We start from the raw sequence: 22,133 nt of genomic DNA, 5'->3' as shown, positions 1-22,133 counted from the left end.
GGTCGTCAGATAACCTTTGAACATAGAGGACCAACCTATGGCTGCTTCCAGAGCTGCACACAGCCAACACTTCGGAGATTAGCAGGTCTTTTAATAGGGATGAAACGCCAGTGCGGCCTGCTGGGCTCTTGGCACGTATCCTGGAATTCACTACTGTTGCATTCATATTCTGGATTTGGGCCTTTTGTCCCCCATTACCTCAATACCTCTTTGCTATTAAAAAAAGAATCCATGTCAGTGAAAGGCAAAAGCAATCAGGTGTCAAAACAGTAACACATTAGTGACTCGATTAACCATACAGACATTCCTTGGGGACACTGTAGGTTCTCTTCCTGACAACTGCATTCAAGTAAATATCACAACAAGGGAGCCAAATGAATTTTTTAGTTTTCCAGGGCATATAAAAGTTATGTTTACACTGTGCTGTCATCTATTAAGTATGCCATAGCATCATGTCTAAAAAAAACACAACATATACGGTAATTAAAGAAATACTTCATTTCTGGGTGCCTCCATGGCTCAATTGAATGGCCAACTCTTGATTTCTGCTCAGGTCATGATCTCAGGGCCCTGGTCTCAGGGTTGTGGAAGCCTGCATTGGGCTCTGCACTTGCTTCTCCCTCTCCCTCTTCTTCTCTCCCTGCTCATGCTCTCTCTTTCTCAAATAAAATAAATAAAATGTTTTAAAAATACTTTATTGTTAAGATAAATGCTAACCATCATCTGAGTTTTTGGTGAGTCATAATCTTTTTTGCTGGGGAAGGGTCTTACCTTGATGTTGATCTGCTGACTGAGTAGGGTTGCTAAAGGCTGGCGCTGTTGTGGCAGTTTCCTTTTCTTTTTTTCCCAATGATTTTATTTATTTGTTGGAGAGAAAGAGAAAGAGCACACAAGCAGGGGAAGCAGCAGGCAGAGGGAGAGGCAGGCTCCTCGATGAGCAAGGACCCTGAAGCGGGATTCCATCTCGGGACCCTGGGATCATGACCTGAGCTGAAGGCAGGCACTTAACCAACTAAGCCACCCAGGCATCCCAGTTTCTTAAAATAAGACAACACTGAAGTTTGCCCCATCAATCAACTCTTTCTTTCCCCTGAATGCTTACGGGCCATTGTAGGGTTATTAACTGGCCTCATCAATATTGTTGTGTTTCGAGCCATAAGGAGGCCTGAGGAGAGGGAGAGAGATGGGGGAATGTCTTGTAGGTAGAGCGGTCAGAACACGCACAACATTTATCAATTAAGTTTGCCATCTTAGATGGCCTTAGGTCACGGCACCCCAAAACAGTAACAAAATAACACTGAAGATCACTGATCACAAATCACCGTAACAAATGTAATAATAGTGAAAGATATTGAAATATTTCAAGAATTACCAAAACAGAACACAGAGACGTGAAGTAAGCAAATGCTGTTAGAAAAATGGCGTCCATAGGCTTTCTCAAGGCAGGGTTGTCACAGGCTTTCATTTTGTAAATAACTCATATCTGAGGTGCAATACAGTGGAACCCAATAAAACAAGGTATGCCTGTAATGCGTGCCAACATCTATTGAAGACTTAGTGTTTGTCAGGCACTGTTTCAAATGTTTTATATATGCTGACTTATTTGGTTTTCTTTGAGGTAGGTTTTATTTTACAGTTCCTCAATTGAGGCACAGAGAAGTTAAGTAACTAGACCAAGACCACACATCGAGTAGCTGTTTTCAGAATTTTGGCTTTTAATACTGGGTGTGGGGTAGGGGGATGGAAGGAACCTGCTAAAGGATAAAGTACATCTCAACCAATTGGGAAGACTTTATTTGGAGGGAGATTTCCCAACTGGAGTCTAATAACTCTACATTAGCATTTACTGGGGAGAAATGTATGGAAAATATTTCTAATCCTGGATGTTTCAGATGGAAGTCATACATGATACTTCCATTTGTTCATTTGCTATAAAGATATTCGTGCAGTATTACTCCCCATACCAGGAGGCTGCTAGGTGCTTTAGTGGAAAGAGGCCTGAAGACAGAGAAGATAATTGTGCTTCCAGATATAGAAAAAAAGAGCCAAATGATTAGGAAACATTTCCAGCCTCAGCTGATTTTATACAAATGCATAGAGTATGAAGAATAATAAGACCTTAAAGATTTAGAAACAACTCGACATCTATGGTCTTATCTATGTGACCAAGATGGGGCGAGCTAGGACTGGGAAGCAGAGTAGTGGGTTCCAAAGAAATAGATCTGGTAGGAGGCAGGTGATGTTGAATGTCGAGAGAGGTGACCATCCTGGTTATGTCAATTATGGTAGTTCGCTGGAAGGAAACCATCTTTTAAGTACCTTAAAAAAATTATAGAATGCATAATGGGATCCCATGGCCTAGAGAGGACAAAGGGAAGAATCAAAGGTGTAGGGTCTTCTCCAGCAAACATAGTCAATTAGACCCTGCAGTCCACGAAGAAGAGTCCGGTAGGCAGGTAAAGAAACTGTGGAGTTGGGGCGCCTGCGTGGCTCAGTGGGTTAAAACCTCTGCCTTTGGCTCGGGTCGTGATCCCAGGGTGCTGGGATGGAGTCCCACATCCCACCTTTCTCTCTCTGCCTGCCTGTCTGCCTACTTGTGATCTCCATCTGTCAAATAAATAAAATCTTAAAAAAAAAAAGAAAGAAAGAAACCGTGGAGTCATACAGGTAGATTAGTTTATTTCCAATGATCTTGGCCAGGTTTTATAATGGATGACGTAGGGGATATAAACTAATGTGAATATCAAAAAGCTGAAGTCCTGAATGATCTCCGTGGAAATGGATAGCAAAAAATATATTTTGACTCTAAAGGTAGTAAGAAGCAAATGAAGGATATGTGGTCTCCACAGCTTCCGTAGTTGATAAAACAGAAGCAACATGATCACTTAGGTGGAATCCTAGCTCCTTGATTCACCGTACTCGGGTAGCATGGATGAACAGATTGAAAAATAGAGTGAGAGCTTAAAACATACCCCTCCCCTCACAGCCCCATTCTTGACCCTGCCTTATTCAACATTTTAAATTGAAATTTTAAACATAAAATGTAAAATATACATAAAAGAGGAAAGAACAATATAATAAGCCTCCCTTTATCCAACACCCAGATTCTAGACATCCTAAAGCTACACTGGCGTGATCTACCTTCCATTTTTCTCTCCTGAAGTCTTTTATAGCAAATCTCAAAAAGCACATTACTTTATCCCTATGTAATTGACTGGGAATTTCCTTTTTTTTTTTTTTTTTAAAGATTTTATTTATTTACTTGACACAGAGAGAGAGACCGAGCAAGAGAGGGAACACAAGCAAGGGGAGTGGGAGAGGGAGAAGCAGGCTCTTTGCTGAGCAGGGAACCTGATGTGGGACTCGATCCCAGAACCCAGAGACCATGACGTGAGCCAAAGGCAGATGCTTAAGGACTGAGCCACCCAGGTGCTTCTCACTGGGAATTTTTAAAGACGGGACATTTTCTTTCATAACATAACACTATCACAACTTTTAATTTCTCAGTTGTCTCAAAATGGTTTTTTATTGTTGTTTTTTCAAATGGGGATTTAAACAAGGTCCTGACATCATATTTGGTTATTACATTTCTTACGTCTCTTTTACCCAAGAGCATCTCCTACTTTCACCCGCCCCCTTTTTTAGTCAATTGCTTGTTGAAGAAACCAGGTTAGTTATCCTGTGGAATGGCCCAGATTCTGGATTTGTGTGTTTTCTTTCTTGTGGTGTCATTTAGCTTATTCATCACATTCCCGGCAACTTCCAGTTAGCTTAATTAGACTTAGGTTAATTTGGCATTTTTAGCAACAATCCTTCCTAGGTGGGAAGGTGTACGTCATACCACATCACACAGGCCCATGTTCACCCACCTGACTTCCTAGGTGGGAGGGTGTGATGTCATACCACATCACACAAGCCCATTAAGGCCCTGTTCCTAATGTTGGTGACAGGATCAGATGGTGAGAGCCCGTCCTTTCAGTATAAAGTTCCCCACTAATAGGGTGATGATAGCAGTTTTCCTGGATTAGTCCCAGGACTATGACTGTTCTGCTGGTGTCCTGACCAGCTTAACATTTGTTCTTGATTTTTCATTTTTAAGCAAACTATTGTTATCAAAACTTGCATTAAAATAAGCCAAGATGGATTTGGTAGACCTCTACTTTGTAGCTCTAGCTTCTACCATACTTTACCTAGAAGTTCATGGTACATGCATGCAGTGAACACATTGTTCCCTTAACAACTGGTTAACCTGACAGGTGACAAGCAGTAACCATGTCCTGATGCAATCTAATGAACAGCTCTCTTTCAAGGACAGCACACAGGGTGCTTATTGATAAAACAAAGTTTGCTCAGATACAAATGGCCAAGGACAGCTAACTCTGTCCAGGTTCAGTTGGAGGTGGGACATTTCTTCAGTGTTGCTGCCCTCATGGGGCACTTGGTGTACTAGATAATTGTAGACAGCTGTGGCCGGCAAGATGCATGAAGCCACCAGACTGTCAGTCAGACTGGTCACTGGGAAATATGGAAGTTATGAGCTAGGTGCACAAAACTGTACATGGGAAGAAGAGGTTGAGCTACCCTGATGTAGGGACATGCAGGAAGTAGGCTGAATGCTCTTGCGTTATCATTCACTCTATGGTTACATGGCTACGATTATTTTTGACAAAGATTCTTGCTAACAAAAATCTAAAAAATATGGCAGCCTATGTTTAATGGAAAATTAAGCAATACATTTCTGCTTCTTAAGTGAGTTGATGGTGAATGTATCACTTGCCCTAAAATGTTTGTCCGTATTTACCACCCATCACAGGGTGCATAGTGACATTACTGACCACATGAGAACCAGAAGACACAAACCTCAGGAAGACACATCAGCTTCTGATTCACAGGTCGGTGGTTATTTTAAGAAGACCATGCCTTGGAGTGCCTGGGTGCCTCAGTGGGTTAAAGCTTCTACCTTTGGCTCAGGTCATGATCTCAGGGTCCTGGGATTGAGCCCTGCATCAGGCTCTCTGCTCAGCAGGGAGCATGCTTCCTTCTCTCTCTCTCTGCCTGCCTCTCTGCCTACTTGTGATCTCTGTCAGTCAAATAAATAAATGCAATCTTTAAAAAAAAAAGAAGAAGAAGAAGACCATGGCTAATGATGGCAGTGACAGAAAGTGTGTCTACCCGTCACTCTATCATTTATGACTTTTCATTTAGATCAAAACATGATCATTTTGGTTAATTTTTCTCATTTTCAATCCCCATTTTTTTTTTTTTGTTTATCTATGTAAAGTGAAATAGTAACTATTAAGATCCTCATGTCATTGGGGCACCTGGGTGGCTCAGTGGGTTAAAGCCTCATGTCATTACCAGAAGAACTTCATAAACAGTGAAGACTGATTCATATTAATGTCATGAGAGCCTCCAAATAGAAGTCACTTAATTACCATAATGTTTGTGTTTTTTTTTTTTAATCTGCTTTGTAGAATAAAAATGAAGCTTTTAGAAGTTCATTCTGTTGGAGGGAACATTATTGTGAATGCTATTATAAATTCAGATATAAGGTAAAATTAGAGATTAAATTATTTTTAGGATGATAATGACAAATACAAATTTTGGTAGAGCTAAGTATTGTAAAAACACTGTTTTTACTAAATTAAGAAACTTAAAGAGTATAAAGATATTCGTGATTGATTGTGATGCACACATAATTTATAATTTCATCAAACCAAGCTGCAATAGTTTACTAATCAAAACAGAAGTTGTAATTGTCAAAATTTACAAATATTTACACACCATCACAGTTGTTATAATTGAGTGACAAAATTTTTGAGATGAAGTATTTTTTTGTATTTATCAAAACATAACGAATATTTGTTTCATTTAAAACAAATAAAAAATTTTAGGTGGTAGAACATGCTTCCTCTCTTTGCTGTGAACTATGAGTGGTAGCTTAGTATACACATGCCTTTGAAGAACGACTTTGTAAACCAACGTATAGCATTGAATTTCTCTAAAAGATTCTGATAAATTTTGGTTGTACTTTGTTCAAAATCCATTGGGGTTTTTTAAGATTAGTATATTGAAAGGACTAAATCCCCAAAACTTCAGATTTGAAGATTTTGATGAAGTTTCATCATTGAGGAAAGGCCTTGTGAAGAGCAAGGCATTAAAAATTATTTCTATAAAAAGCAAGGGAAAAGCTGAGCAAATGAAACAATAGTGGAGCAAACTATATTTAGAATTTAATTTTGAATTGTTATAATTGCACCTTGGAACACATTAAACTGTGGGAAGAATTTCTTGATGGAACTTTTACTTTAATTAAAAACTGATATTCTGTATTGGAATGGAACAAATTCAGAAGATCTCTGATGTTGCAGCACCTTCATTTGGTGAAGCCTTGAAAATAATAATAGAGACATGCATTTAGGGAGGTTTTTTTTCTTCTAGAAATATTTGTTTAAAAACAGAGGCAAAAGGCGGTCCTTTCATTTTTTTATATTTTTAGATTTTATTTAAATTCAGGTTAGTTAACATATGGTTTATTATTAGTTTCAAGGGTAGAATTTAGTGATTCATCAGTTGCATAAAAAGCAATCCTCTCAAAAATATCTGGGCTACAGTATTTATGCATTTCGAGGTAAAAAACACTAGAAAATGGATGAGGGCTCTGCATGTCTAAAACTGGGGTGCCAGCAGAAGTGCTGAGCAAGGGGAGGCAACTCCATGCCCTTAGTCTGTGTCTTTCCATGTAAGGATACTGCACGCCACTGACTGGTTACTGATGATGCCATATTGGGGGTTCAGCGTTGGCCTTTTGTTTGGGGCAGGTTGTACTCAGGGGTTGTGGTATCCAGGTAAGAATTTCTGAGAGGAGCACTGCGTTAGGTAGCCTTCGTGGAGCAAGCCCCGGAGGAGCTGACTGGCATGCAGAGAAGGGGCTATCTTTTCCATCTGATTTATGAGAACCTCATCTGCCATGGATGTCTCTGGCAGCCATGTGCATGGGACATAAACATCTTTATACTCTCTAATCGCTCTGCAAGATCCACCCACACATCTCTACCCCAGCCTTGTCTGAATTTTCCAGGTCTCTAAGCAAGCAGCCAAGCCATTAGTTGTTGCTTATGAGTCATTATAGGCTGGTTTCCCAGGCCGTTTCTCCTTCTGCGGGAAGTGGATGACCAGATGTACCACTTGAAGCTCTGCCCACCAGAGTAATTTCCTTCATCACTGCCTTCAGAAGCATCCATGAGTGTGATGTAGGGGTGTAGGCATCCAGTTCTGGCTGGTGCCTGCATATCATGCTGATTCATCTATAGACAAGGTCTGTGCTTTACCTTCTTCTAATAACTGAACATAATAAACTCACTCAGAGGCCTTGGGAGGTGGTAAAGCAGTAGGAACAGGAGCCATGTGAACTGCAGCCTGAACTTTTCAGAGCTGCTTGGTCTTGCTCTCATACATGCCACTTCCAGTTTCTAATGGAATGTTGCTGTGCACGTACAGTTCGGTAGTTTGGTGGATTTCATTTATCACGGATGCGCAATACACAATAGACAGTTGGGTTGGACTATCAACTTGGCATCCCTTGGTGATGGGTTAAATCTCTACCAGGGGCTGTGAGCCATCTTTTAAGAATGGAGGGTAGTTGTCCGCAGAGGAGGGCATTGGGCTTTGCCAGTCACGCTGACGGGATCCTCTGACAGTTTCATAACTTTGGGTCTGTTGAGAGCAGCTTGCACAGCAGCCAAAACATGCCGAAGAACTCTGTTTTGTTTTCTGCCCAACTCAAAACTCACAGCCTAAGGGTTCCTTAGTAAATGGACAATAGCAGCGCATACTTGACATGGTATATATTGCTGCCGAAACCAAAAGAGGGCCACCAAATATCGTGTTTCTTTCTTTGTGGTAAGCAGTACAAGGGGAAGTGACTTGGTTCTTACTTTAGAGGAAAATCCCCACACAGTCCACTCTACTCCATTGAGCCCCTGGAAGCTTCGATATTGCAGGGCTACATAATCTTTCTCAGGGACTATATCCAACCTCTGACATGTGGATGTCCTACTTAGACATCAAGGGGGCTTGATACGACCTGCTCACAAGACCAATTAGTAAAATGTCATCAGTGTAAAGGACCAGCATGATGTTTTATGAGCTATTGAGGTGATCATAACTCCTCTAAACTATATATACATGCAAGCATATTAGCTAGCTAGCTAGATAATAGATAGATACAGTCGGGGTGATAAGGAGTGGGGTAAAGGTAAGCATTGGCCTTGCCAGCAAATGTATGAACTAGAACTACAGCTGTGCTTATCATTACCACATCTGATTAAGTTTGCCATAATGTATAGTAATTCTTCGTGACCCATCTGACTTTTGCTTGTAGCCAGAAGTATGACTACTTTGGGGTGTGATAGGGATCACCAACACTTTGTCTCTTGTATCTTTGATGATAGCACCACTGGTCTTTGTCATCCTCAGGAAATGTCTTGCTTTTGCTTTCCTCTCTTGATTGAGAATGATTTTGGGGAGGATAGAATAGTTCCTGGGATTTCCACTTGGCTCTTCCTACCCAAACAGCTTCACAGGTTAGGAAGCTAGTGGACAGCTCTGTGTATCTATTTCCATTGTACAGTACATCTGGAACTAGGGATAGTGCTACCAAGGGGGTCCACAGTTCTACTGGCCCTGCTGTTAGGTGGATACAACCCCTTCTAACTCTGACCTCCATAAGACCCTACACTGTGGCCCACTGTGGAATTTTGTGTTTTTGCACAGTCAGTGGATGTGTAAGTGGGAAATCTGAATGAGGCTTATGAATTGCACTAATACCAGCTTCTTGACTTTGTTATTGTACTGAAGTTATAGAAAATGTTAACAATGGGAAAAGGGAAGAGTATTTGGAACTTCCCTGTATATTTCTCTGTAACATCCTGTGAATCTACAATTATGTCAAAACAAACCAAAAAAATTTTTTGCAAAACAAAAAAAATTAAAATAAAGTTGTGGGGTGCCTGGATGGCTCGGCTAGTTAAGAGTCTGCCTTCAGCTCCGGTCATGATCCTAGGGTCCTGGGACTGAGTCCCATATCAGGTTCCCTGCTTAGCGGAGAGCCTGCTTCTCCCTCAGCCTCTGCCTCCCTCTCTCTTTCCCTCTGTCTCTCATGAATAAAAAAAAAGAAAATCTTGAAAGAAAGAAAGAAAGAAAGAAAGAAAGAAAGAAAGGAAGAAGGAAGGAAGGAAAGAAAGAAAGAAAGAAAGAAAGAAAGAAAGAAAGAAAGAAAGAAAGAAAGAAGGAAGGAAGGAAAAACGAAGGAAGGAAAGAGGAAAGAAAGAAAGAAAAAGAAAGAAGAATAGTTATAAAACTGCTTCCTTTGCTAGGCTGTTGAGGGGAACAGAGAAAAATGCATCTAGTACATCTAGTATAGGGTAGGTTTTAATCAATTATGTCCACACAAACACAAACATATATACCCACCTGTATTTATGATGTTCCTTGTCTCCTACCAGTGAGACATGGGCTTAGGTCAACTCAAGTTGATTCTGCTGCCATTACCTTATTCATTATAGTGATATTCTGGTTGGTTTTATGGATCATTGTAAAACCAGTTTTGAATGAAATATGTGTCCTTACTTTCTCCATCTTAATTTTTAAGAGTGCGCATATCTTTCGGTTGCTAAGTAACACGCCTATCATGTGTTCTCACAGTGGTTCCCTTCGAATAATTTCCGTAATCACTCAGGAGATTGCTTTAATAGGATATCATCTTAAATGGTAAGAAATGACTAATTCTAGGCTGTTTGGAGAAAACCGACTGAAGTATTTCCTCAAAGGCAGGAGGTTCAGCAGCCAAGGCGCATAAGACAGAGCACATGGTCTACGCCTCGCTCACCGCAGCTCCCCTTCACAAGTTTATCTCTGCCTTACGTGCCTCCAGATGGAATGCACAGTCACCAGGAACTTTAAAGTTCTGAAGAGCCAAAGGATCCAGACGGGGAGATTTTTAAAAAGGAGTATTTTGCTCCAGCGAATTGAAAAATTGCATTGATCGCTGCCCTAAATGCAGCATGATACCGAAGTAAGGCAGTATTCTTCTAGTTCTATCAGACAGAAACACCAGGAGAGTGGAAATGGGAATAGCACAGCTATTCTAATCGAGGGGAACACCTGACCAGACACCCAGCAGTTTGGTTGTAGGAGACCCTCTGTGATGTCACCTTCTTCGGCTTTTTTAACTCAAGGGTCCTGAACAGGTGGCCAGGTGTTCAGAAACATGCCCATTCTAGCTGGGGACCCAGAGGACAGAACCTCTGATTCTGAATCCCAAAATGGAAGCCAGGTTTGTGTGGTTCCCATGGGTAGACTCTACCCCAGTCCTGACCATCTTGTAGAAGCCACAGTCCAGGGCGGTGTGTATAAGCAGCAGAGCACACATCCAGGTGGCTCCTCCTCTGAAGAGATCATGTCCCTTCACTTTTCCTTCCCTTCTGTTGACTGATTTCCTTCCTCTATCACCAGACTTTTAGAAAGTCGGCTTGCGCTCTCTATACTTTCTGGACCTGCATTTTCTCTTCATCTCACTGCAATCTAGATCCTTTGCCCTCTTCCCCGAGTAATCACCAAACTGCTCCTGAGGTCAACTGTGACATCCTCAGTGCTAGATTTCTGTCCTGTTTTCAGCTCTCCACCTGAAGGAACCCCCCTGCTGTGTTTGACATGAGACACTGTCTCCTCCTTGCAACTTGCTTCTCCAAAGGTGTTGGCTCCTCTCTCTTGGTCTGTCTGTCTGCCCCATCTCCTACTTCTCCTGTTCCTTGCCCTGTTTCTTCTCAGCACCCTTTGCTGATCCTCTTTTTCTGCCCTGTAATGTTGGTGTCCTAGAGGATTAATTTTTTATTTCTCTCTTCTTTTACCTCTATCCTGCAACCTCTTCCCCCTTCCCCCAATCCAGAGCCATCTTACCTATCCTACTTGGTGTTGGGCACCATGCTAGTGCTGGAAATACAGAGACGAATAAGATCCCATCCCTGACCTCTCTACACACGCTTGAGTCCAGATGGAGTGAGAGACAAGGGAATGTTTTGTACCATGGTGTAAGTTTGGACAAGGAGTAGTGGGGCGGAATTCAATTCTAGGCTGTTTGGAGAAAACTGACTGAAGTATTTCCTCAGGGAAAGGAACAGGGAGTACATTACACTAGAGTATTTACCATGTTGCATAATCCTTAGAAGTGAGGGTTTGTCAGGCCTAAGCCATGGCCTTCCAGAAGAAAGGGGGTGTGTGTGTATGTGTGTGTGTGTGTGTGTGTGTGTGTGAGAGAGAGAGAGAGAGAGAGAGAGAGAGAAGTTACGTGTGTGTGCCCAGAGCCTTGCGCAGTTGGGGAGCTGCTCCACTCTAAGAAGGGGACCTTGCCTTACTCAGGCAGGGCTTCAAAGTTACCAGAAAGTTCCTTGGGGGAAACTGGCTTTGCTATAGCTTGCCTATGGATCACTAATTCTTCAGATTCTCCTTTGAACTCCACACTCAGGGTCCCATGTTATTTTTATGTCTCCAAGGGTGATTTCAAAAATATTTAACAAAGACATCAACACAGCTCAGTCAAAATCAATGACTGAGCCTGATTCCAGAAATGCCCTTCTGTGCCATCAGAGGAATACGTTAGATCATAGGGAAGTGTGTGTATGTGTGTGTGTGTGTGTGTGTGTGTGTGTGTGAGTATGTGTGTGTGTGTGCGCGCACACACACATGGAGGGCATCCTGAAGAAGAGGCTGAGCTGCTGAGGCCAAAAGGAGGAGATCTGGGAGGTCTTGGGACAGTGCAATTTCCCAACTATATGAAGACATTTCAATGTATTAACATCCTGGATGGCCATAGAGAGGCAATCCTGCCTTCCTCCTGACCACTGCAAATTCTTTCAGAACAGACTTTTTTTAAGGGCACTTATTTTTAATTTTTAACTTATTTTATTTTAAAGATTTTATTTATTTATTTAACAGATAGTGATCACAAGTAGGCAGAGGGAGAGAGAGGAGGAAGCATGCTCCCTGGCTGAGCAGAGAGCCTGATGAGGGGCTCGATTCCAGGACCCTGGGATCATGACCTGAGCCGAAGGCAGAGGCTTAACCCACTGAACCATGCAGGCACCCCCTATTTTAACTTATTTTTAATTTCCCCTTTGCCACATAACCCAACATATTCACAAGTTATGGTAATAAGACATGGAAATTTTTTTAGGGGGTGGGGTGTACATTATTTGCCTACTATGTGCACCTATGAGACAAAAGATAAAAACCAAAACCATGTCTCCTAACATAGTGTGAACAGCTAGTAAAGCTGGGGATACATTTCCTGTGGAATACTATTAAGTGTGGTATATCAAGCAATATGCATCATTGGTAAATATTAACCACTTGGAAAATTCTCTTACATTGCTCAAAAGTAATCTGGTAGATGCTAACCCTGATGATCAAGACATGAAAAATTTCAATAAAGTTGTCTGGTAAATGCAAGATTAGAAAAAGTTTCTTTAAATGTATGTGCATAAGTAAGGCATTAATTATTTTAAACCACCGTTTGACTGCATCCTGAAGGTTCTGTGTTTGAGTTGGCCTAAACACTTTTTAAAGATATTTTTTGTTGGAAAGTAGGATCCTCTGATATTGTGGTCGCCCTGTATTGGGGCATATATGACAAATATTTCATTATTAAAGATTTAATATATACTCAAAACTTCAAATAGTTAGGAGAACAGATGGTAAAATAAATAAATAAATAAATAAATAAAGGGTGTGGGGGGGTGGGGGGGTGTGTGTGCCCTGACCCACCCCAGTCCTACCCTCTAGAACTAATTACTATTAACAATTTCTTATGTATCTTTCCAGAAATGTTCTGCCTCTAGGCCTACATGATCTAGCTCCTGTTGACCCCAGGTAATACTCTTCCCTTGCTCTCTGTTTTAGCCACTCTGCCTGCTTTTTGTTTTTCCAGGACATCTGGATCTTTCCTGAAGTGCCTGGACCTTTGCACTTTCCATTTCTCTTCCTGGAATGTCTTCTTTCAGATCTCTGCCTGACTAGCTCTGTCTCCTCTTCAGGGACCAGCTCAAAACCCTTCCTCAGTGAAGCTTATCCTGTCCCCATCTACCGTACTATCACACAGTCCTGTTTGTGTTAGTCAGCTTGGGTGGCCATAACAGGAATACTACAGACTGGGAGACTCAAACAGCAGGAATTTATTTTGTCACCCTTCTGGAGGCTGGAAAGTCCAAGATCAAGGTGCTGGTCAATTCAGTTCCCAAGTAAAGGCTCTTCTCTTGGCTTATAAACCTTCTCACTGTGTCCTCAGCTGGCCAGGGGGTGGGGATGGTGTGGGGCTGGAGGTGGGCTGGGAGAAGAAGGAAGAAAAACAAAGCAAGCAGTCTAGGGTCTCTTCTTATAAGGGCACTAATCACCAAATGAGGGTAGAACCTCTAACTTTTCTAAGTCCCCACCTCTAAATACCACCCACTGGGGCAGAGGGCTTCAGTGTAAAAATGTGGGGGGGACTCAGTTCTGCTCATGGGAGCATACTAGTCTTCAGAGAACACCGAACATTACTAGCTGACATCAGCGTCTGGTGTTTTGCTGTTCATGGCACAAGCCCACCTAAAGAACACAGACCTCGCCAGGAGGACCCTGTCAGCCCTTCTCAACGCTTCCCTCTTTGAGCCTCCACGAGGTGTTCCAGAATAGCGCCAGCCCTTAGAAGAAACTAGTGACAAATTTTACTGACAGGTTTGCCAACGAGATCATCTCAGAATCTCTTGACTACTTGTAGACTTTGTCTTGCTTTCTCCACAGAAGAGTAAAAGGAATTATAATAAGAACAACTGGGTGTTGAGTGCTCCCGATGCTGGAAGCACTCAGCACAGCCCTGCTCTTCAGAGCCATGTCCAAGTTCGCAGAGTGAAGGCATCTGCACGGTTGACACCCCAAGACACTGCCCACCGGGCTCACCCCATGATCAGGGAGCGCTGAGGATTTTTAACTTGGTGGCAAATTCACATAACGATGAAAACACAGAGGCTCAGAGAGGGTCTGAGGTCTCCCAGCGTGTTACAGAAGGAGCTGGGCTTAGAATCCAGGTCCAGTCCCGATGGAGAGCTTTTTCTGGACAGACGCATGGCCTCTTTTCCTTTCAGTCAAATAGCTGTCACTGCTCAGATGCAGTCCCAGGCAACTGGCATCACAGGCTGCTCCTTGCCACCCAAAGGAAGTGGGACAGGAGAAACTTCCAGAGGGTTCCCAGGGTATGTGTCCACTTGTGGCTGAGTTGGTGGGTGGAGGCAGGTCTGAGTTGTGGGCTTGGGATCAGGGCCCAGAGGACCTTAGTCCCTTACTCCATGAACATGAGGTTATGGCAAGAAAGCCTGAACATAAGGAAGAGGAAAGGAGTGAATCGGACCAGGATGGTCAGTCCAGCAGATTGGTAGGGCCCACTAGGAATTCAGGAGCTTTCAGCCTTCTCATGCATGCTTCCCTCTCACAGGGTCCGCCTCAGCGCGTTTTCACTGTCTCTGTTGAAAACACAGCCGTACACAACTAAAGAATAACCTTTTTCAAATTTGCAAGTAAGCACGTGTAGAGCAGGTTGCATTCTGTTCCAATTTGTTTTGGGGGGAGTAAAACCTACAAACCAAGCAAAAGACATCTTTCTCCAGAGCATTCTCTCAGCTGAAACGCAAGGTGGGAAAGGAACAAGTGTGAATTTAATGCGGAGCTTTGGGAACGCCTCTCAGCCTTGGGGCAGCAGCCTAAGTGTCTTCAGATAAACAAGGACCAGGTTTTTGAAAAGCTGCCTGTGGCCCTTTGCAGTCAGATACAGTCTCACAAAATCCCTGAGACCTCTGGCAGGTTCCATGGTGTGGACACCCAAAAAACTGGGGTAGCTCCAAACCTGGAAGGAACTGAGCCTTGAGGAGACCCTTCTTCTCCTCACGCTTCCCTCGGAGGAGGCTGAGGCCCACTGCTGGGCAAGAGTCAGTAAAGTTCCTGGCTGCTGGGGCCTCAGATGAGTCTGACAGGACACCCACCCACTGCCCATGATACCCCACACCCACCAGGGCGCTTTCTGTTGCTTTCCACCAAGGATTTTCAAGCTCACCCCACTGTGAACCCAGAAAAGGGAAAACATGACAACAGAGAGGGTGGGAGGGCCTGTTAGTCCACTTGGACTGCTCTGACAGAATGTCCCAGACTGGGGGGCCTATCTGCAACATTTATTTCTCACTGTTCCGGAAGGTGGGAAGTCCAAGTTCACGGAGTTGGCAGACTCAGTGTCTAGCGAGAGCCTGCTTCCTGCATCTGTCTTCTGGCTGTGTCCTCACATGGTGGGAGGGGTGAGAGAACTCTGTGGGTTTTGCTTTTTTTTTTTTTTATAAAGGCACTAATCCCATTCCTGAGGGGCTCCAACTCATGACCTCCCAAAGGTCTACCTCCAAATACTATCACACTGCGGTTTGGGTTTCAACGTAGGACTGTTGGGGAGGGGATACACATCAAGTCTACTGCAGAAGGGGGTAGAGGTGGAAGTGCAAGGGAGACAAGTGAAAGAAAAGGGATTTGGCACACAGTGTGGGGTGCTTGGTGAGTTTGGTTGCATAACTGGCCCCACTTCACTTCCTCTTGGACCCCCACACTGTGCCAGGTGACTTTGCAGCCCCTCCCACTAGTATATTTCATCTTCTCTGACTTTGGGCTTGGCCATGTGACTAGCTTTGGATAATAGAATGGGACACAAATTGACACTGTCCCTGTCCCAAGCCTAGGCCTTAGGAGGCTCTGCTTGACTCTTCTTACATTCTTATGCCTCAACCCTTGCCATGAGAAGAACATTCCCAAGGGGCCTCCTGGTCCTAAGGAGGAAAGGCATGTGGAGCCCAGCCTAGATCAGTCTGGACATCCCAGTGATCCACAGTTATGTGAGCAAGTTCAGCTGAGATCATCAGAACAACTCAGTTGAGCCCAGCTGGGTCAGCAGACCTCCAGACACATGAGAAATACTGAAAGATTTCTGTTTTAAGCCACTGAGTCTTGGAGGAGGTTTGTTACACATTAATAGTTCACTGGTGTTCCTACCTAGCGGCCAGAGCCAGCTTTCTGCCTTGTTGTAGAATCCTGATTTTGTTAATGCTGACAATGTGGCATTACTGGTCTAAGCCAATCATGTCACTTCTGTTACTATTTGCTAGATATTTTCCTTCCCAGACTTCTTTGCAGCTGGTGGTGATCACGTGGCCTACTTCTGGCCAAAGAGACATGAAGGGAAGTCCTACTTCTGGGAAAGATTTTCCTCTTGATGAAAACAAAGCCCTGTTCTGTCCATCTCTTTCTTTCCTCTTTGAGCCCTGGTCTGACTGTGTGATGCCTGGAACCGTGGAAGCCACCCTGTCACCATGAGGTCACCCATCTGAGGATGAGAGGTCCATATACTGCAGATGCCCAGACAGGATGAGAAAAGCCTGGGTTTTTTACTACATTGTTAAGCGTTAGAACAGACCCTGGGACTACCTACCTCCAGCCTCTCACTAAGAAAAGCAATCATCATCTTTACGGTTCAAACCACTGTCGGCCAGGTTTCCTGTTATGGGAGCCTAGTGCATTGCTGAGTGGTGAAGGACATAGTTAAGGTGGAGGAGAGGGGCGTGGGTGACAAATGAGGGAGGTGTGTGTCACAGTGCTGTGAGAAGAACATTGAAAATTGAAGACCTCTTCCTAATTAGCTGTGTAACCTTGAGTAATTCACTCACCTCTCCTGGCTGCAGTTTCTTCTCCCAAGAGAAGGCATTTAACTAGATGATTTCGAAGGTTGTCACAGCTCGAGCACAGACTCTGAACGTATACAGTCAAGTCTCTGGGTGCCAGAGCTGGACAAATATTCACAGAGGATTTGGGAGAATTATTAATTACACCCCAAGAAAAGACTGTGGATAGTTGTTCAATAGCAAATGCTTAGCTCTGGGCTTGTAAATAATGAGTTTCTTTTTCATTCTGAGTTTGTGTCTAATATCAGTCTTACCTGCTCTAGGGAACTTGCATCAAATGCTCATTAGATGCCTTGTTTATAAAAAATGATTTGCATGCAAGGAGCAAATGCTTCCTTTTCAGGAGCAGGTGTTGTGGGATGAAGAGAAACATGCTGGCTAATGCCTTGTCATCCAAATTCACAGAAATTTCTGGTATCCTGGGCAGGTTTGACACCATTCTGGGGAGAAAACTAAGGGACACATCTTCTGAATAAATTAGTCTACTTATTCAGTTTCTGGTTCTGCAGAATAGAGCCTTGGCAGGATCCCAGAGAAGCATCAGCTGGGGAAAAAATCACTTTATTTTCTGCTTTAGCCAACAGCATTTTCCTGCCCAGACTCTGCAAAAACGGACTTGCTTAGCTTTGCAGGCTTCTCCAGCTGCCACTGTTTCTCTGTGGCCTTCTGCTTACACATGCCCCCGGCTCAGTCAGATTTCTTCAGCTCTAATATTTCCCACCCCCCAAATGATTTTTCTTTAATTTCTCTTTGCTCTTCACCATAGTGCACATAAGCTTTCCTTTTCTTCCTTTCCTATTTTTTTTTGGCCTGTTTTCTTCTACTGTCTAGTTTCTTCCTCGTTCACTCTCTCCTTCTCTCTCTTCTATTGTCATGTCCTGAAAGGCTTTGACTTTTGCGAAGTAATGTCCCTAAAATCTAGTAAGAACTCTAATGGGGGGGGGGTCATGATTGTCTGATATAATCACGCAGAAGAATTTTTACCAGCTACTATTCGCTGTTCACAGAGAATTTTATAGTTCTAGTCTCACTCTATTTTCTTTATGATATTCTGTAACATAATTTTTAGCTCTGGAAACAAAATGCTGGCTGAAAGTGGAATTTGGGCAAAAGGGTGAATTTAGGGCAGAGCAGTAAAGGCTACCTGAGCACATGAATGTCATTCGTTTATATGCACATTTTACACATCTTTATTGAAGAAGACTGTGGAATTTTAAAGCATGGAGCCAAGGACTGTAAGGTTCGTGAACTGCTCATAGATGGAGCTTCTGTAGAGGAGGAGCAGGTGGGAATGTTACAAGGAAGCAGGTCTCCTTCTAGCAACACATACCTTAGGAGATCTCAAGATTAAATGTGTTTTATCATCGTTAATTCTACTCGGTTGAAGCAGACCCCAAACCAACCCTCTACTATACCCAACTAAAGACTCTTTCCTGATAATGAACCATGGGATCTGTTTGAACCAGCCACAAACAGACCTGTAGATTAATTTCCAGAGTGCTGCTTTTCAACCTACCATCACTGAGGACCCCTCTTTCTAGAGTAAGCAATCTGCCCCCCACCCCCTTAGCTAAGTCTTCAGCAAATCTCTTCACTCGCGTGTGTTCTTTGCCTGGCACGTCTACACACTTGGCTTTGTGGATTTTATTTATTTTTATAGCTCTGGTAGTGTTCATTGTTTTCATTTTCAGAATATAAGCTGTAGGGGAGCCAGCTAATGGTTAACATCTGGCAGCGGCACCTAAGAAATACAGAACATTGAAAACAACTAAAAAGAATACAACCAAACCAAACCAAACCAGACCAAACCAGACCAAACCACAAGTCAGGAACAGCGGCAGTTTGGCAGTTCCGTAGTAACAGCAAATCTCCCTCAGGAGACCGGACCCTGCTGAGAAATGAGACCCGCACTCACTTCCCAGCTCAGGTCATTTCTAACCAGGAGTCGGTTTCAACTGGAGGAAGCCAATTTCAACAGCAGTGTTTCTGATCCAGATCTGAATATTGCTTTCTGTGTTTGTGCGGCTTCTCTGTCTCGTTTAGCATTCCAAGTTCAGCAGGTTGATGAGGAACAAAGGCCATAATTTTAACAAAAATGACCTGCCCTTTTAATGATTTACCAGGTATGGCGGCGGCATTCGGTTGGTTTAGGTAGGAATTGTGCATCTTTGACTCTTGTGCTGTGATAATCTGAATTTTCTCAGAAGAATCCTTCTAGAACTTAAGTTCATTTTGTTTTGTGATCTCATTAAAGAAAGTAGGGAGATTTTAAGTCCCAAGCCGTGCCCCTGCAGCCCACTTTTCAAACTGTGGGAATTATCGGAGCCCCGTACATCATTCTTCCCTGAAAGAAACATCCGGCACTTTCCCCACATGTGTGCTTTCCTCCTACATCAAGATGCTGTTATGATTTGTTTTTCCCCTTATGGCAGGTTACTAATATACCACGTATTTGTGAAGGGAATTTATTGAAAATAGTGCAGAATCTTTTTAATGTACTCCTTGTTGCAGCTTTAAAGTATTACCATCCAGTCACGTTTCTGTGTCTGGCTGTCCCGGTGTTTTAGGGAGTTTTGGTATTCAGTGTGGAGTCTTAAATCAGACGGGACTCAATGTCTTCAATGGTGACCTTCCCTGTTCCTCCCTTATTATCATCAGATGGGACTCAACATCTTTAACAGTGACCTTCCCTGACCTTCCCAACGGTCATCTTTAAGTCAATGTTTACTCAGCACCTACCACTTAGGACTTCTTTTTGGGCATATACAAAATGGTGTTTGAATATACCCCCTCGGCCTTCTGAGAGCTCAAGTTAGGCCATCTTCTCCTTTCCTCCCTCAAGCGTTTGTTAGTGGGCAGAAGAATGACCGTAAGAAGAGCCCTTGGATAATTCAAGAGGCAAGCCAGTGCAATGGCTCAGGAGGCTGAGTGGCCCACTCAGGAGTGAAGGTTTGATGGCGTGTTTCCAGAATGTAGAAAGCAAGATGGTGTAGCCAGTAGTGGGAGTATATCAAAAGAAGGAGGGGAAATATTTCTCTTCCTTTTGTAGAAATGTTCCCATAAGACGTGGTTTCTTGAAACTATCAGCTATCAATTGCTGCATAACGAATAACCCCCAAACTCAGTGGCTTTATTAAAACAGCAATGATTTATTATCCCCTATAATTGTGAGGGTTGAAAATCTGCACAGTTCTGTTGCCTGTCTTGCAGTAAGAGTTGAAAGACTTTGGGGCTAGAAGGTGTAAGATGCCCTCAATCACTGTCAGCAGTAAATGCCGGTTGCTGGCTAGGGCATGTCTATTCTCTTTCCTGTGACCTGTTATCCTCCAATACACTACAATGCCATTTCACAGCAAGGTGGCCTCAGGGTCAAGCCTAGGCTCTAGAAGTTGTACAGTGCTACTTCTGCCACATTCTGCTGGTCCAATCAGGTCTCAAGGACATTTCCGATTTGGGAGATGGAGAAATGAGTCCACCTTTTAACGGGAAGACCAAAGGGACATAGACGCCAGCAGATGTGATTCATTGGGAACCATTATTGCAACAATCTATCACAGCAGAAGTGGGGTCAGAAGAATGGGGATGAGGGCAGGGCTGGGAAGTAAGAGGAGGATAATCTAAAAACTGAAGATGAAGATTCCCTCCAATAGTTTATTCCTGTCTTCAATGATAGAATTCTATGCATCAGAAAATAATTGTTTGCCCCCAGTTATTTGCTTCTGGGGATACAGATTCAAGGGGATGCATGAATGAAGGAAAAATGATGGATGCCTACAATTTTATTAAAGTGTGGCATTTAAAGAATATGATATAAAATGGAAAAGCAGAAAATATTTCATTGCCAAAGAGATGAGGAAAGAAGATTTTATCAGGAAATTATATATATATTCCAGATTACATATGCACATTTCAGCACACATAGGAGACGTTTTCTGCTGTAAGATAACTTTAATTTTATGGGTGAAGCTTTTGAAGAGGGTTTTCCTTGCTGTAGCCTTGGAATTCAGGCAGTCTGTCACCAAGTGATGGGCACATGGCTTTCACTGAGACCCATGTGGGTCCTTCTGTTCAAGTCTCTTAGAGTCATAATCTCAAATTTCCTCTACATAATAATAAAAAAAACCCAAACAACATGGTATTCTTTATTAAGGGAACTGAATTTAAAAGAATTATAACTGATTTTTTTGAAGTTGAGTTTCAGAAATGATTCTTACAGCACAATTTTGTACTTTTCTTATTAGTCTTTAACTTCCTCTTGATTTAGATCCTGAATCTAAAGCCAATACTCTTTCCCAGGAGTTCCTGTCCCAGCAGTTACTATTGGCTTTCTGTTGGACTTTCTGGAATACTGAAGAGGTGGCTGGATCTAATTAAAGAGAGGGCTTTAGTTTGCCTTTCCAGAATACCATGACTCTGTTTTATCTGTGTGCACATGGGAAAAAATGTAAAATCAAGCATAGAGGTAAGGTGCCACAGAGATCATAATTGTGTCTTTATTCACTGCTAATTTACTCCTGAGTTTTACTTTGCAGGACTAGTGTGGCCTGAATAAAACATAGGTAACTTACATTCTCTCCTTCCATTGTAACCAATAACCACTTCCTTATAAATTGCCATAACTTCAGGCTTCTACAGACACTTCCCGGTAGGCTTAAAATTTTTAACAGTTTGAAAAGTAATCTTCAAAGGTTTGGAATAGTAACTTAAGCCACTTTTATGTATATAAGTACCATCTTTATTTTTTGAGGCATGACAACTTAGGAAAGCCAGAAAATAAAACAATAAAAAAATCACTCTGAGATGTCCACCCTTAATTATGTCCCAAACTGGTCATCTTTTTGAGATGCATTCTTGTGAGCCTCCCTGGGCCTCTTCCCCTGACGAACAGCTGTCCTCTTTACCAATCAACCAAAGGCATCGGGGCCCTCCATCCTGAGTTGCCCTGCGGCGGTTCTGCATTGGTAGAGATTGTCTCTAGCACTTTGCAAGGGTGTCGAAAATGCCTTTTCTCTGCTTCTCCTGAGGGAGTCGTGGGGGTAATCAGCCTCAGCTGATTCTCAACAGGAACAAGATCAAACCCCCAAATTTGCTCACTCTTGAGTTAGCGAGTTGGGTGAAAGCGAAGTCATTACCAGGTTCAACAGCTGGTCTTCCAGCCCCAGGCCACAAGCAGAATGCTACCGTCTCTGAAGTTTAATGATTTCAGCATTTCTGTAGCAGTTTCAGGGTCCCCAGCCTGAACTCAGTCAATTTCCCCAGCTCACGGTGGAGGTGAAAATGGAAATGCCACCAGCGTCTGCAATGGAGGCAAGATCCTGTAATTGGTCAATTAAT

Source organism: Mustela erminea, chromosome 15, assembly GCF_009829155.1.
Source record: "Mustela erminea isolate mMusErm1 chromosome 15, mMusErm1.Pri, whole genome shotgun sequence".
In the NCBI taxonomy this organism is placed as follows: Eukaryota; Metazoa; Chordata; class Mammalia; order Carnivora; family Mustelidae; genus Mustela; species Mustela erminea.
The sequence above is the reverse complement of the archived record's forward strand: the minus strand, read 5'-3'. Positions refer to the sequence as shown.